The following is an 18,729-nucleotide window of genomic DNA, read 5'->3' on the forward strand; positions in this document are numbered from 1 at the left end:
TTCATCGAAATTGACCATTTTGGGAACGTTCAACAGCTCCGCGGTAATCGTTTTTCGGCAGAAAATTGATTTTTTGGACTGTACCTAAAATGATTCAAAATGTCAATTGGATCGTGCCTCATGTTGAATAACCACTTTTTAAACTCTCACAGTGACCAAAATTGCCATTTTTACAGAGTTTTGCTTACTCAGAAGTTTCAATTTTGACCAATTTCAGGCACAGAAATGACTTTAAACACATTTATTTTAGTTGAAAAAGTAATAATTCACATCCAACATTAATTTACAGCCAAAAGATTCAATGTTAAAATTTCATCGAAATTGACCATTTTGGGAACGTTCGACAGCTCCGCGGTCATCGCTTTTCGGGAGAAAATTGATTTTTTGGACTGTACCTGAAATGATTCAAAATGTCAATTGGATCGTGCCTCATGTTGAATAACCACTTTTTAAACTCTCACAGTGACCAAAATTGCCATTTTTACAGAGTTTTGCTTACTCAGAAGCTTCAATTTTGACCAATTTCAGGCACAGAAATGACTTTAATCACATTTATTGTAGTTGAAAAAGTAATAATTCATATCCAACATTAATTTACAGCCAGAAGATTAAATGTTAAAATTTCATCGAAATTGACCTTTTTGGGAACGTTCAACAGCTCCGCGGTAATCGTTTTTCGGCAGAAAATTGATCTTTTGGACTGTACCTAAAATTATTCAAAATGTCGATTGGATCGTGCCTCATGTTGAATAACCACTTTTTAAACTCTCACGTGACCAAAATTGCCATTTTTACAGAGTTTTGCTTACTCAGAAGGTTCAATTTTGACCAATTTCAGGCACAGAAATGACTTTAAACACATTTATTTTAGTTAAAAAAGTAATAATTCCCATCCAACATTAATTTACAGCCAAAAGATTCAATGTTAAAATTTCATCGAAATTGACCATTTTGGGAACGTTCGACAGCTCTGCGGTCATCGTTTTTCGGCAGAAAATTGAATTTTTGGACTGTACCTACAATGATTCAAAATGTCAATTGGATCGTGCCTCATGTTGAATAACCACTTTTTAAACTCTCACAGTGACCAAAATTGCCATTTTTACAGAGTTTTGCTTACTCAGAAGCTTCAATTTTGACCAATTTCAGGCACAGAAATGACTTTAAACACATTTATTGTAGTTGAAAAAGTAATAATTCACATCCAACATTAATTTACAGCCAAAAGATTCAATGTTAAAATTTCATCGAAATTGACCATTTTGGGAACGTTCGACAGCTCTGCGGTCATCGTTTTTCGGCAGAAAATTAATTTTTTGGACTGTACCTAAAATGATTCAAAATGTCAATTGGATCGTGCCTCATGTTGAATATCCACTTTTTAAACCCTCACAGGGAAAAAAATTGCCATTTTTACAGAGTTTTGCTTACTCAGAAGCTTTAATTTTGACCAATTTCTCGCCCAGAAATTACTTTAAACACATTTTTTTTAGTTGATAAAGTAATAATTCACATCCAACAGCAATTTACAGCCAGAAGATTAAATGTTAAAATTTCATAGAAATTAACCATTTTGGGAACGTTCGACAGCTCCGCGGTCATCGTTTTTCGGAAGAAAATTGAATTTTTGGACTGTACCTACAATGATTCACAATGTCAATTGGATCGTGCCTCATGTTGAATAACCACTTTTTAAACCCTCACAGGGACCAAAATTGCCATTTTTACAGAGTTTTGCTTACTCAGAAGCTTCAATTTTGACCAATTTCAGGCACAGAAATGACTTTAAACACATTTATTTTAGTTGAAAAAGTCATAATTCACATCCAACATTAATTTACAGCCAAAAGATTCAATGTTAAAATTTCATCGAAATTGACCATTTTGGGAACGTTCAACAGCTCCGCGGTAATCGTTTTTCGGTAGAAAATAGATTTTTTTGGACTGTACCTAAAATGATTTAAAATGTCAATTGGATCGTGCCTCATGTTGAATAACCACTTTTTAAACTCTCACAGTGACCAAAATTGCCATTTTTACAGAGTTTTGCTTACTCAGAAGCTTCAATTTTGACCAATTTCAGGCACAGAAATGACTTTAATCACATTTATTGTAGTTGAAAAAGTAATAATTCATATCCAACATTAATTTACAGCCAGAAGATTAAATGTTAAAATTTCATCGAAATTGACCTTTTTGGGAACGTTCAACAGCTCCGCGGTAATCGTTTTTCGGCAGAAAATTGATCTTTTGGACTGTACCTAAAATGATTCAAAATGTCGATTGGATCGTGCCTCATGTTGAATAACCACTTTTTAAACTCTCACGTGACCAAAATTGCCATTTTTACAGAGTTTTGCTTACTCAGAAGGTTCAATTTTGACCAATTTCAGGCACAGAAATGACTTTAAACACATTTATTTTAGTTAAAAAAGTAATAATTCACATCCAACATTAATTTACAGCCAAAAGATTCAATGTTAAAATTTCATCGAAATTGACCATTTTGGGAACGTTCGACAGCTCTGCGGTCATCGTTTTTCGGCAGAAAATTAATTTTTTGGACTGTACCTAAAATGATTCAAAATGTCAATTGGATCGTGAATCATGTTCAATAACCACTTTTTAAACCCTCACAGGGACCAAAATTGCCATTTTTACAGAGTTTTGCTTACTCAGAAGCTTCAATTTTGACCAATTTCAGGCACAAAAATGACTTCACATTTATTTTAGTTGAAAAAGTAATAATTCACATCCAACATTAATTTACAGCCAAAAGATTCAATTTTAAAATTTCATCGAAATTGACCATTTTGGGAACGTTCAACAGCTCCGCGGTAATCGTTTTTCGGCAGAAAATTGAATTTTTGGACTGTACCTACAATGATTCAAAATGTCAATTGGATCGTGCCTCATGTTGAATAACCACTTTTTAAACTCTCACAGTGACCAAAATTGCCATTTTTACAGAGTTTTGCTTACTCAGAAGCTTCAATTTTGACCAATTTCAGGCACAGAAATGACTTTAAACACATTTATTGTAGTTGAAAAAGTAATAATTCACATCCAACATTAATTTACAGCCAAAAGATTAAATGTTAAAATTTCATCGAAATTGACCATTTTGGGAACGTTCGACAGCTCTGCGGTCATCGTTTTTCGGCAGAAAATTAATTTTTTGGACTGTACCTAAAATGATTCAAAATGTCAATTGGATCGTGCCTCATGTTGAATATCCACTTTTTAAACCCTCACAGGGAAAAAAATTGCCATTTTTACAGAGTTTTGCTTACTCAGAAGCTTTAATTTTGACCAATTTCTCGCCCAGAAATTACTTTAAACACATTTTTTTAAGTTGATAAAGTAATAATTCACATCCAACAGCAATTTACAGCCAGAAGATTAAATGTTAAAATTTCATAGAAATTGACCATTTTGGGAACGTTCGACAGCTCCGCGGTCATCGTTTTTCGGAAGAAAATTGAATTTTTGGACTGTACCTACAATGATTCACAATGTCAATTGGATCGTGCCTCATGTTGAATAACCACTTTTTAAACCCTCACAGGGACCAAAATTGCCATTTTTACAGAGTTTTGCTTACTCAGAAGCTTCAATTTTGACCAATTTCAGGCACAGAAATGACTTTAAACACATTTATTTTAGTTGAAAAAGTAATAATTCACATCCAACATTAATTTACAGCCAAAAGATTCAATGTTAAAATTTCATCGAAATTGACCATTTTGGGAACGTTCGACAGCTCCGCGGTCATCGCTTTTCGGGAGAAAATTGATTTTTTGGACTGTACCTGAAATGATTCAAAATGTCAATTGGATCGTGCCTCATGTTGAATAACCACTTTTTAAACTCTCACAGTGACCAAAATTGCCATTTTTACAGAGTTTTGCTTACTCAGAAGCTTCAATTTTGGCCAATTTCAGGCACAGAAATGACTTTAAACACATTTATTTTAGTTGAAAAAGTAATAATTCACATCCAACATTAATTTACAGCCAAAAGATTCAATGTTAAAATTTCAAAGAAATTGACCATTTTGGGAACGTTCGACAGCTCCGAGGTCATCGTTTTTCGGCAGAAAATTGATTTTTTGGACTGTACCTAAAATGATTCAAAATGTCAATTGGATCGTGCCTCATGTTGAATAACCACTTTTTAAACTCTCACAGTGACTAAAATTGCTATTTTTACAGAGTTTTGCTTACTCAGAAGCTTCAATTTTGACCAATTTCAGGCACAGAAATGACTTTAAACACATTTATTTTAGTTGAAAAAGTAATAATTCACATCCAACATTAATTTACAGCCAAAAGATTCAATGTTAAAATTTCATCGAAATTGACCATTTTGGGAACGTTCAACAGCTCCGCGGTAATCGTTTTTCGGCAGAAAATTGATTTTTTGGACTGTACCTAAAATGATTCAAAATGTCAATTGGATCGTGCCTCATGTTGAATAACCACTTTTTAAACTCTCACAGTGACCAAAATTGCCATTTTTACAGAGTTTTGCTTACTCAGAAGTTTCAATTTTGACCAATTTCAGGCACAGAAATGACTTTAAACACATTTATTTTAGTTGAAAAAGTAATAATTCACATCCAACATTAATTTACAGCCAAAAGATTCAATGTTAAAATTTCATCGAAATTGACCATTTTGGGAACGTTCGACAGCTCCGCGGTCATCGCTTTTCGGGAGAAAATTGATTTTTTGGACTGTACCTGAAATGATTCAAAATGTCAATTGGATCGTGCCTCATGTTGAATAACCACTTTTTAAACTCTCACAGTGACCAAAATTGCCATTTTTACAGAGTTTTGCTTACTCAGAAGCTTCAATTTTGGCCAATTTCAGGCACAGAAATGACTTTAAACACATTTATTTTAGTTGAAAAAGTAATAATTCACATCCAACATTCATTTACAGCCAAAAGATTTAATGTTAAAATTTCATCGAAATTGACCATTTTGGGAACGTTCGACAGCTCCGCGGTAATCGTTTTTCGGCAGAAAATTGATTTTTTGGACTGTACCTAAAATAATTCAAAATGTCAATTGGATCGTGCCTCATGTTGAATATCCACTTTTTAAACCCTCACAGGGAACAAAATTGCCATTTTCACAGAGTTTTGCTTACTCAGAAGCTTTAATTTTGACCCATCCCAGGCACAGAAATGACTTTAAACACATTTATTTTAGTTGAAAAATTGATAATTCACATCCAACCGCAATTTACAGCCAAAAGATTAAATGTTAAAATTTCATCGAAATTGACCATTTTGGGAACGTCCGACAGCTCCGCGGTCATCGTTTTTCGCCAGAAAATTGATTTTTTGGACTGTACCTAAAATGATTCAAAATGTCAATTGGATCGTGCCTCATGTTGAATATCCACTTTTTAAACCCTCACAGGGAAAAAAATTGCCATTTTTACAGAGTTTTGCTTACTCAGAAGCTTTAATTTTGACCAATTTCTCGCCCAGAAATTACTTTAAACACATTTTTTTAAGTTGATAAAGTAATAATTCACATCCAACAGCAATTTACAGCCAGAAGATTAAATGTTAAAATTTCATAGAAATTGACCATTTTGGGAACGTTCGACAGCTCCGCGGTCATCGTTTTTCGGAAGAAAATTGAATTTTTGGACTGTACCTACAATGATTCACAATGTCAATTGGATCGTGCCTCATGTTGAATAACCACTTTTTAAACCCTCACAGGGACCAAAATTGCCATTTTTACAGAGTTTTGCTTACTCAGAAGCTTCAATTTTGACCAATTTCAGGCACAGAAATGACTTTAAACACATTTATTTTAGTTGAAAAAGTAATAATTCACATCCAACATTAATTTACAGCCAAAAGATTCAATGTTAAAATTTCATCGAAATTGACCATTTTGGGAACGTTCGACAGCTCCGCGGTCATCGCTTTTCGGGAGAAAATTGATTTTTTGGACTGTACCTGAAATGATTCAAAATGTCAATTGGATCGTGCCTCATGTTGAATAACCACTTTTTAAACTCTCACAGTGACCAAAATTGCCATTTTTACAGAGTTTTGCTTACTCAGAAGCTTCAATTTTGGCCAATTTCAGGCACAGAAATGACTTTAAACACATTTATTTTAGTTGAAAAAGTAATAATTCACATCCAACATTAATTTACAGCCAAAAGATTCAATGTTAAAATTTCAAAGAAATTGACCATTTTGGGAACGTTCGACAGCTCCGAGGTCATCGTTTTTCGGCAGAAAATTGATTTTTTGGACTGTACCTAAAATGATTCAAAATGTCAATTGGATCGTGCCTCATGTTGAATAACCACTTTTTAAACTCTCACAGTGACTAAAATTGCTATTTTTACAGAGTTTTGCTTACTCAGAAGCTTCAATTTTGACCAATTTCAGGCACAGAAATGACTTTAAACACATTTATTTTAGTTGAAAAAGTAATAATTCACATCCAACATTAATTTACAGCCAAAAGATTCAATGTTAAAATTTCATCGAAATTGACCATTTTGGGAACGTTCAACAGCTCCGCGGTAATCGTTTTTCGGCAGAAAATTGATTTTTTGGACTGTACCTAAAATGATTCAAAATGTCAATTGGATCGTGCCTCATGTTGAATAACCACTTTTTAAACTCTCACAGTGACCAAAATTGCCATTTTTACAGAGTTTTGCTTACTCAGAAGTTTCAATTTTGACCAATTTCAGGCACAGAAATGACTTTAAACACATTTATTTTAGTTGAAAAAGTAATAATTCACATCCAACATTAATTTACAGCCAAAAGATTCAATGTTAAAATTTCATCGAAATTGACCATTTTGGGAACGTTCGACAGCTCCGCGGTCATCGCTTTTCGGGAGAAAATTGATTTTTTGGACTGTACCTGAAATGATTCAAAATGTCAATTGGATCGTGCCTCATGTTGAATAACCACTTTTTAAACTCTCACAGTGACCAAAATTGCCATTTTTACAGAGTTTTGCTTACTCAGAAGCTTCAATTTTGGCCAATTTCAGGCACAGAAATGACTTTAAACACATTTATTTTAGTTGAAAAAGTAATAATTCACATCCAACATTCATTTACAGCCAAAAGATTTAATGTTAAAATTTCATCGAAATTGACCATTTTGGGAACGTTCGACAGCTCCGCGGTAATCGTTTTTCGGCAGAAAATTGATTTTTTGGACTGTACCTAAAATAATTCAAAATGTCAATTGGATCGTGCCTCATGTTGAATATCCACTTTTTAAACCCTCACAGGGAACAAAATTGCCATTTTCACAGAGTTTTGCTTACTCAGAAGCTTTAATTTTGACCCATCCCAGGCACAGAAATGACTTTAAACACATTTATTTTAGTTGAAAAATTGATAATTCACATCCAACCGCAATTTACAGCCAAAAGATTAAATGTTAAAATTTCATCGAAATTGACCATTTTGGGAACGTCCGACAGCTCCGCGGTCATCGTTTTTCGCCAGAAAATTGATTTTTTGGGCTGTACCTACAATGATTCAAAATGTCAATTGGATCGTGAATCATGTTCAATAACCACTTTTTAAACCCTCACAGGGACCAAAATTGCCATTTTTGCAGAGTTTTGCTTACTCAGAAGCTTCAATTTTGACCAATTTCAGGCACAGAAATGACTTTAAACACATTTATTTTAGTTGAAAAAGTAATAATTCACATCCAACATTAATTTACAGCCAAAAGATTCAATGTTAAAATTTCATCGAAATTGACCATTTTGGGAACGTTCAACAGCTCCGCGGTAATCGTTTTTCGGCAGAAAATTGATTTTTTTGGACTGTACCTAAAATGATTCAAAATGTCAATTGGATCGTGCCTCATGTTGAATAACCACTTTTTAAACTCTCACAGTGACCAAAATTGCCATTTTTACAGAGTTTTGCTTACTCAGAAGCTTCAATTTTGACCAATTTCAGGCACAGAAATGACTTTAATCACATTTATTGTAGTTGAAAAAGTAATAATTCATATCCAACATTAATTTACAGCCAGAAGATTAAATGTTAAAATTTCATCGAAATTGACCTTTTTGGGAACGTTCAACAGCTCCGCGGTAATCGTTTTTCGGCAGAAAATTGATCTTTTGGACTGTACCTAAAATGATTCAAAATGTCGATTGGATCGTGCCTCATGTTGAATAACCACTTTTTAAACTCTCACGTGACCAAAATTGCCATTTTTACAGAGTTTTGCTTACTCAGAAGGTTCAATTTTGACCAATTTCAGGCACAGAAATGACTTTAAACACATTTATTTTAGTTAAAAAAGTAATAATTCACATCCAACATTAATTTACAGCCAAAAGATTCAATGTTAAAATTGCATCGAAATTGACCATTTTGGGAACGTTCGACAGCTCTGCGGTCATCGTTTTTCGGCAGAAAATTGAATTTTTGGACTGTACCTACAATGATTCAAAATGTCAATTGGATCGTGCCTCATGTTGAATACCCACTTTTTAAACTCTCACAGTGACCAAAATTGCCATTTTTACAGAGTTTTGCTTACTCAGAAGCTTCAATTTTGACCAATTTCAGGCACAGAAATGACTTTAAACACATTTATTGTAGTTGAAAAAGTAATAATTCACATCCAACATTAATTTACAGCCAAAAGATTCAATGTTAAAATTTCATCGAAATTGACCATTTTGGGAACGTTCGACAGCTCTGCGGTCATCGTTTTTCGGCAGAAAATTAATTTTTTGGACTGTACCTAAAATGATTCAAAATGTCAATTGGATCGTGCCTCATGTTGAATATCCACTTTTTAAACCCTCACAGGGAAAAAAATTGCCATTTTTACATAGTTTTGCTTACTCAGAAGCTTTAATTTTGACCAATTTCTCGCCCAGAAATTACTTTAAACACATTTTTTTTAGTTGATAAAGTAATAATTCACATCCAACAGCAATTTACAGACAGAAGATTAAATGTTAAAATTTCATAGAAATTGACCATTTTGGGAACGTTCGACAGCTCCGCGGTCATCGTTTTTCGGAAGAAAATTGAATTTTTGGACTGTACCTACAATGATTCACAATGTCAATTGGATCGTGCCTCATGTTGAATAACCACTTTTTAAACCCTCACAGGGACCAAAATTGCCATTTTTACAGAGTTTTGCTTACTCAGAAGGTTCAATTTTGACCAATTTCAGGCACAGAAATGACTTTAAACACATTTATTTTAGTTAAAAAAGTAATAATTCACATCCAACATTAATTTACAGCCAAAAGATTCAATGTTAATATTTCATCGAAATTGACCATTTTGGGAACGTTCGACAGCTCTGCGGTCATCGTTTTTTGGCAGAAAATTAATTTTTTGGACTGTACCTAAAATGATTCAAAATGTCAATTGGATCATGCCTCATGTTGAATATCCACTTTTTAAACCCTCACAGGGAAAAAAATTGCCATTTTTACAGAGTTTTGCTTACTCAGAAGCTTTAATTTTGACCAATTTCACGCCCAGAAATTACTTTAAACACATTTTTTTTAGTTGATAAAGTAATAATTCACATCCAACAGCAATTTACAGCCAGAAGATTAAATGTTAAAATTTCATCGAAATTAACCATTTTGGGAACGTTCGACAGCTCCGCGGTCATCGTTTTTCGGGAGAAAATTTATGTTTTGGAATGTACCTAAAATGATTCAAAATGTCAATTGAATCGTGCCTCATGTTGAATAACCACTTTTTAAACCCTCACAGGGACCAAAATTGGAATTTTTACAGAGTTTTGCTTACTCAGTAGCTTTAATTATGACCAATTTCACGCACAGAAATTACTTTAAACACATTTATTTTAGTTCATAAAGTAATAATTCACATCCAACAGCAATTTACAGCCAAAAGATTCAATGTTAAAATTTCATCGAAATTGACCATTTTGGGAACGTTCGACAGCTCTGCGGTCATCGTTTTTCGGCAGAAAATTAATTTTTTGGACTGTACCTAAAATGATTCAAAATGTCAATTGGATCGTGCCTCATGTTGAATATCCACTTTTTAAACCCTCACAGGGAAAAAAATTGCCATTTTTACAGAGTTTTGCTTACTCAGAAGCTTTAATTTTGACCAATTTCTCGCCCAGAAATTACTTTAAACACATTTTTTTTAGTTGATAAAGTAATAATTCACATCCAACAGCAATTTACAGCCAGAAGATTAAATGTTAAAATTTCATAGAAATTGACCATTTTGGGAACGTTCAACAGCTCCGCGGTCATCGTTTTTCGGAAGAAAATTGAATTTTTGGACTGTACCTACAATGATTCACAATGTCAATTGGATCGTGCCTCATGTTGAATAACCACTTTTTAAACCCTCACAGGGACCAAAATTGCCATTTTTACAGAGTTTTGCTTACTCAGAAGCTTCAATTTTGACCAATTTCAGGCACAGAAATGACTTTAAACACATTTATTTTAGTTGAAAAAGTAATAATTCACATCCAACATTAATTTACAGCCAAAAGATTCAATGTTAAAATTTCATCGAAATTGACCATTTTGGGAACGTTCGACAGCTCCGCGGTCATCGCTTTTCGGGAGAAAATTGATTTTTTGGACTGTACCTGAAATGATTCAAAATGTCAATTGGATCGTGCCTCATGTTGAATAACCACTTTTTAAACTCTCACAGTGACCAAAATTGCCATTTTTACAGAGTTTTGCTTACTCAGAAGCTTCAATTTTGACCAATTTCAGGCACAGAAATGACTTTAATCACATTTATTGTAGTTGAAAAAGTAATAATTCATATCCAACATTAATTTACAGCCAGAAGATTAAATGTTAAAATTTCATCGAAATTGACCTTTTTGGGAACGTTCAACAGCTCCGCGGTAATCGTTTTTCGGCAGAAAATTGATCTTTTGGACTGTACCTAAAATTATTCAAAATGTCGATTGGATCGTGCCTCATGTTGAATAACCACTTTTTAAACTCTCACGTGACCAAAATTGCCATTTTTACAGAGTTTTGCTTACTCAGAAGGTTCAATTTTGACCAATTTCAGGCACAGAAATGACTTTAAACACATTTATTTTAGTTAAAAAAGTAATAATTCCCATCCAACATTAATTTACAGCCAAAAGATTCAATGTTAAAATTTCATCGAAATTGACCATTTTGGGAACGTTCGACAGCTCTGCGGTCATCGTTTTTCGGCAGAAAATTGAATTTTTGGACTGTACCTACAATGATTCAAAATGTCAATTGGATCGTGCCTCATGTTGAATAACCACTTTTTAAACTCTCACAGTGACCAAAATTGCCATTTTTACAGAGTTTTGCTTACTCAGAAGCTTCAATTTTGACCAATTTCAGGCACAGAAATGACTTTAAACACATTTATTGTAGTTGAAAAAGTAATAATTCACATCCAACATTAATTTACAGCCAAAAGATTCAATGTTAAAATTTCATCGAAATTGACCATTTTGGGAACGTTCGACAGCTCTGCGGTCATCGTTTTTCGGCAGAAAATTAATTTTTTGGACTGTACCTAAAATGATTCAAAATGTCAATTGGATCGTGCCTCATGTTGAATATCCACTTTTTAAACCCTCACAGGGAAAAAAATTGCCATTTTTACAGAGTTTTGCTTACTCAGAAGCTTTAATTTTGACCAATTTCTCGCCCAGAAATTACTTTAAACACATTTTTTTTAGTTGATAAAGTAATAATTCACATCCAACAGCAATTTACAGCCAGAAGATTAAATGTTAAAATTTCATAGAAATTGACCATTTTGGGAACGTTCGACAGCTCCGCGGTCATCGTTTTTCGGAAGAAAATTGAATTTTTGGACTGTACCTACAATGATTCACAATGTCAATTGGATCGTGCCTCATGTTGAATAACCACTTTTTAAACCCTCACAGGGACCAAAATTGCCATTTTTACAGAGTTTTGCTTACTCAGAAGCTTCAATTTTGACCAATTTCAGGCACAGAAATGACTTTAAACACATTTATTTTAGTTGAAAAAGTCATAATTCACATCCAACATTAATTTACAGCCAAAAGATTCAATGTTAAAATTTCATCGAAATTGACCATTTTGGGAACGTTCAACAGCTCCGCGGTAATCGTTTTTCGGTAGAAAATAGATTTTTTTGGACTGTACCTAAAATGATTTAAAATGTCAATTGGATCGTGCCTCATGTTGAATAACCACTTTTTAAACTCTCACAGTGACCAAAATTGCCATTTTTACAGAGTTTTGCTTACTCAGAAGCTTCAATTTTGACCAATTTCAGGCACAGAAATGACTTTAATCACATTTATTGTAGTTGAAAAAGTAATAATTCATATCCAACATTAATTTACAGCCAGAAGATTAAATGTTAAAATTTCATCGAAATTGACCTTTTTGGGAACGTTCAACAGCTCCGCGGTAATCGTTTTTCGGCAGAAAATTGATCTTTTGGACTGTACCTAAAATGATTCAAAATGTCGATTGGATCGTGCCTCATGTTGAATAACCACTTTTTAAACTCTCACGTGACCAAAATTGCCATTTTTACAGAGTTTTGCTTACTCAGAAGGTTCAATTTTGACCAATTTCAGGCACAGAAATGACTTTAAACACATTTATTTTAGTTAAAAAAGTAATAATTCACATCCAACATTAATTTACAGCCAAAAGATTCAATGTTAAAATTTCATCGAAATTGACCATTTTGGGAACGTTCGACAGCTCTGCGGTCATCGTTTTTCGGCAGAAAATTAATTTTTTGGACTGTACCTAAAATGATTCAAAATGTCAATTGGATCGTGAATCATGTTCAATAACCACTTTTTAAACCCTCACAGGGACCAAAATTGCCATTTTTACAGAGTTTTGCTTACTCAGAAGCTTCAATTTTGACCAATTTCAGGCACAAAAATGACTTCACATTTATTTTAGTTGAAAAAGTAATAATTCACATCCAACATTAATTTACAGCCAAAAGATTCAATTTTAAAATTTCATCGAAATTGACCATTTTGGGAACGTTCAACAGCTCCGCGGTAATCGTTTTTCGGCAGAAAATTGAATTTTTGGACTGTACCTACAATGATTCAAAATGTCAATTGGATCGTGCCTCATGTTGAATAACCACTTTTTAAACTCTCACAGTGACCAAAATTGCCATTTTTACAGAGTTTTGCTTACTCAGAAGCTTCAATTTTGACCAATTTCAGGCACAGAAATGACTTTAAACACATTTATTGTAGTTGAAAAAGTAATAATTCACATCCAACATTAATTTACAGCCAAAAGATTCAATGTTAAAATTTCATCGAAATTGACCATTTTGGGAACGTTCGACAGCTCTGCGGTCATCGTTTTTCGGCAGAAAATTAATTTTTTGGACTGTACCTAAAATGATTCAAAATGTCAATTGGATCGTGCCTCATGTTGAATATCCACTTTTTAAACCCTCACAGGGAAAAAAACTTGCCATTTTTACAGAGTTTTGCTTACTCAGAAGCTTTAATTTTGACCAATTTCTCGCCCAGAAATTACTTTAAACACATTTTTTTAAGTTGATAAAGTAATAATTCACATCCAACAGCAATTTACAGCCAGAAGATTAAATGTTAAAATTTCATAGAAATTGACCATTTTGGGAACGTTCGACAGCTCCGCGGTCATCGTTTTTCGGAAGAAAATTGAATTTTTGGACTGTACCTACAATGATTCACAATGTCAATTGGATCGTGCCTCATGTTGAATAACCACTTTTTAAACCCTCACAGGGACCAAAATTGCCATTTTTACAGAGTTTTGCTTACTCAGAAGCTTCAATTTTGACCAATTTCAGGCACAGAAATGACTTTAAACACATTTATTTTAGTTGAAAAAGTAATAATTCACATCCAACATTAATTTACAGCCAAAAGATTCAATGTTAAAATTTCAAAGAAATTGACCATTTTGGGAACGTTCGACAGCTCCGAGGTCATCGTTTTTCGGCAGAAAATTGATTTTTTGGACTGTACCTAAAATGATTCAAAATGTCAATTGGATCGTGCCTCATGTTGAATAACCACTTTTTAAACTCTCACAGTGACTAAAATTGCTATTTTTACAGAGTTTTGCTTACTCAGAAGCTTCAATTTTGACCAATTTCAGGCACAGAAATGACTTTAAACACATTTATTTTAGTTGAAAAAGTAATAATTCACATCCAACATTAATTTACAGCCAAAAGATTCAATGTTAAAATTTCATCGAAATTGACCATTTTGGGAACGTTCAACAGCTCCGCGGTAATCGTTTTTCGGCAGAAAATTGATTTTTTGGACTGTACCTAAAATGATTCAAAATGTCAATTGGATCGTGCCTCATGTTGAATAACCACTTTTTAAACTCTCACAGTGACCAAAATTGCCATTTTTACAGAGTTTTGCTTACTCAGAAGTTTCAATTTTGACCAATTTCAGGCACAGAAATGACTTTAAACACATTTATTTTAGTTGAAAAAGTAATAATTCACATCCAACATTAATTTACAGCCAAAAGATTCAATGTTAAAATTTCATCGAAATTGACCATTTTGGGAACGTTCGACAGCTCCGCGGTCATCGCTTTTCGGGAGAAAATTGATTTTTTGGACTGTACCTGAAATGATTCAAAATGTCAATTGGATCGTGCCTCATGTTGAATAACCACTTTTTAAACTCTCACAGTGACCAAAATTGCCATTTTTACAGAGTTTTGCTTACTCAGAAGCTTCAATTTTGGCCAATTTCAGGCACAGAAATGACTTTAAACACATTTATTTTAGTTGAAAAAGTAATAATTCACATCCAACATTCATTTACAGCCAAAAGATTTAATGTTAAAATTTCATCGAAATTGACCATTTTGGGAACGTTCGACAGCTCCGCGGTAATCGTTTTTCGGCAGAAAATTGATTTTTTGGACTGTACCTAAAATAATTCAAAATGTCAATTGGATCGTGCCTCATGTTGAATATCCACTTTTTAAACCCTCACAGGGAACAAAATTGCCATTTTCACAGAGTTTTGCTTACTCAGAAGCTTTAATTTTGACCCATCCCAGGCACAGAAATGACTTTAAACACATTTATTTTAGTTGAAAAATTGATAATTCACATCCAACCGCAATTTACAGCCAAAAGATTAAATGTTAAAATTTCATCGAAATTGACCATTTTGGGAACGTTCGACAGCTCCGCGGTCATCGTTTTTCGCCAGAAAATTGATTTTTTGGGCTGTACCTACAATGATTCAAAATGTCAATTGGATCGTGAATCATGTTCAATAACCACTTTTTAAACCCTCACAGGGACCAAAATTGCCATTTTTGCAGAGTTTTGCTTACTCAGAAGCTTCAATTTTGACCAATTTCAGGCACAGAAATGACTTTAATCACATTTATTGTAGTTGAAAAAGTAATAATTCACATCCAACAGCAATTTACAGACAGAAGATTAAATGTTAAAATTTCATAGAAATTGACCATTTTGGGAACGTTCGACAGCTCCGCGGTCATCGTTTTTCGGAAGAAAATTGAATTTTTGGACTGTACCTACAATGATTCACAATGTCAATTGGATCGTGCCTCATGTTGAATAACCACTTTTTAAACCCTCACAGGGACCAAAATTGCCATTTTTACAGAGTTTTGCTTACTCAGAAGGTTCAATTTTGACCAATTTCAGGCACAGAAATGACTTTAAACACATTTATTTTAGTTAAAAAGTAATAATTCACATCCAACATTAATTTACAGCCAAAAGATTCAATGTTAATATTTCATCGAAATTGACCATTTTGGGAACGTTCGACAGCTCTGCGGTCATCGTTTTTTGGCAGAAAATTAATTTTTTGGACTGTACCTAAAATGATTCAAAATGTCAATTGGATCGTGCCTCATGTTGAATATCCACTTTTTAAACCCTCACAGGGAAAAAAATTGCCATTTTTACAGAGTTTTGCTTACTCAGAAGCTTTAATTTTGACCAATTTCACGCCCAGAAATTACTTTAAACACATTTTTTTTAGTTGATAAAGTAATAATTCACATCCAACAGCAATTTACAGCCAGAAGATTAAATGTTAAAATTTCATCGAAATTAACCATTTTGGGAACGTTCGACAGCTCCGCGGTCATCGTTTTTCGGGAGAAAATTTATGTTTTGGAATGTACCTAAAATGATTCAAAATGTCAATTGAATCGTGCCTCATGTTGAATAACCACTTTTTAAACCCTCACAGGGACCAAAATTGGAATTTTTACAGAGTTTTGCTTACTCAGTAGCTTTAATTATGACCAATTTCACGCACAGAAATTACTTTAAACACATTTATTTTAGTTCATAAAGTAATAATTCACATCCAACAGCAATTTACAGCCAAAAGATTCAATGTTAAAATTTCATCGAAATTGACCATTTTGGGAACGTTCGACAGCTCTGCGGTCATCGTTTTTCGGCAGAAAATTAATTTTTTGGACTGTACCTAAAATGATTCAAAATGTCAATTGGATCGTGCCTCATGTTGAATATCCACTTTTTAAACCCTCACAGGGAAAAAAATTGCCATTTTTACAGAGTTTTGCTTACTCAGAAGCTTTAATTTTGACCAATTTCTCGCCCAGAAATTACTTTAAACACATTTTTTTTAGTTGATAAAGTAATAATTCACATCCAACAGCAATTTACAGCCAGAAGATTAAATGTTAAAATTTCATAGAAATTGACCATTTTGGGAACGTTCAACAGCTCCGCGGTCATCGTTTTTCGGCAGAAAATTGAATTTTTGGACTGTACCTACAATGATTCAAAATGTCAATTGGATCGTGCCTCATGTTGAATAACCACTTTTTAAACCCTCAAAGGGACCAAAATTGCCATTTTTACAGAGTTTTTCTTACTCAGAAGCTTCAATGTTGACCAATGTCAGGCACAGAAATGACTTTAAACACATTTATTTTAGTTGAAAAAGTAATAATTCACATCCAACCGCAATTTACAGCCAAAAGATTAAATGTTAAAATGTCATCGAAATTGACCATTTTGGGAACGTTCGACAGCTCCGCGGTCATCGTTTTTCGGCAGAAAATTGATTTTTTGGGCTGTACCTACAATGATTCAAAATGTCAATTGGATCGTGAATCATGTTGAATAACCACTTTTTAAACCCTCACAGGGACCAAAATTGCCATTTTTACAGAGTTTTGCTTACTCAGAAGCTTCAATTTTGACCAATTTCAGGCACAGAAATGACTTTAAACACATTTATTTTAGTTGAAAAAGTAATAATTCACATCCAACATTAATTTACAGCCAGAAGATTAAATGTTAAAATTTCATAGAAATTGACCATTTTGGGAACGTTCAACAGCTCCGCGGTCATCGTTTTTCGGAAGAAAATTGAATTTTTGGACTGTACCTACAATGATTCACAATGTCAATTGGATCGTGCCTCATGTTGAATAACCACTTTTTAAACCCTCACAGGGACCAAAATTGCCATTTTTACAGAGTTTTGCTTACTCAGAAGCTTCAATTTTGACCAATTTCAGGCACAGAAATGACTTTAAACACATTTATTTTAGTTGAAAAAGTAATAATTCACATCCAACATTAATTTACAGCCAAAAGATTCAATGTTAAAATTTCATCGAAATTGACCATTTTGGGAACGTTCGACAGCTCCGCGGTCATCGTTTTTCGGCAGAAAATTGAATTTTTGGACTGTACCTACAATGATTCAAAATGTCAATTGGATCGTGCCTCATGTTGAATAACCACTTTTTAAACCCTCAAAGGGACCAAAATTGCCATTTTTACAGAGTTTTTCTTACTCAGAAGCTTCAATGTTGACCAATGTCAGGCACAGAAATGACTTTAAACACATTTATTTTAGTTGAAAAAGTAATAATTCACATCCAACCGCAATTTACAGCCAAAAGATTAAATGTTAAAATGTCATCGAAATTGACCATTTTGGGAACGTTCGACAGCTCCGCGGTCATCGTTTTTCGGCAGAAAATTGATTTTTTGGGCTGTACCTACAATGATTCAAAATGTCAATTGGATCGTGAATCATGTTGAATAACCACTTTTTAAACCCTCACAGGGACCAAAATTGCCATTTTTACAGAGTTTTGCTTACTCAGAAGCTTCAATTTTGACCAATGTCAGGCACAGAAATGACTTTAAACACATTTATTTTAGTTGAAAAAGTAATAATTCACATCCAACATTCATTTACAGCCAAAAGATTTAATGTTAAAATTTCATCGAAATTGACCATTTTGGGAACGTTCGACAGCTCCGCGGTAATCGTTTTTCGGCAGAAAATTGATTTTTTGGACTGTACCTAAAATAATTCAAAATGTCAATTGGATCGTGCCTCATGTTGAATATCCACTTTTTAAACCCTCACAGGGAACAAAATTGCCATTTTCACAGAGTTTTGCTTACTCAGAAGCTTTAATTTTGACCCATCCCAGGCACAGAAATGACTTTAAACACATTTATTTTAGTTGAAAAATTGATAATTCACATCCAACCGCAATTTACAGCCAAAAGATTAAATGTTAAAATTTCATCGAAATTGACCATTTTGGGAACGTTCGACAGCTCCGCGGTCATCGTTTTTCGCCAGAAAATTGATTTTTTGGGC

The sequence above is a fragment of the Lissotriton helveticus genome, chromosome 9 (assembly GCF_964261635.1).
Source record: "Lissotriton helveticus chromosome 9, aLisHel1.1, whole genome shotgun sequence".
In the NCBI taxonomy this organism is placed as follows: Eukaryota; Metazoa; Chordata; class Amphibia; order Caudata; family Salamandridae; genus Lissotriton; species Lissotriton helveticus.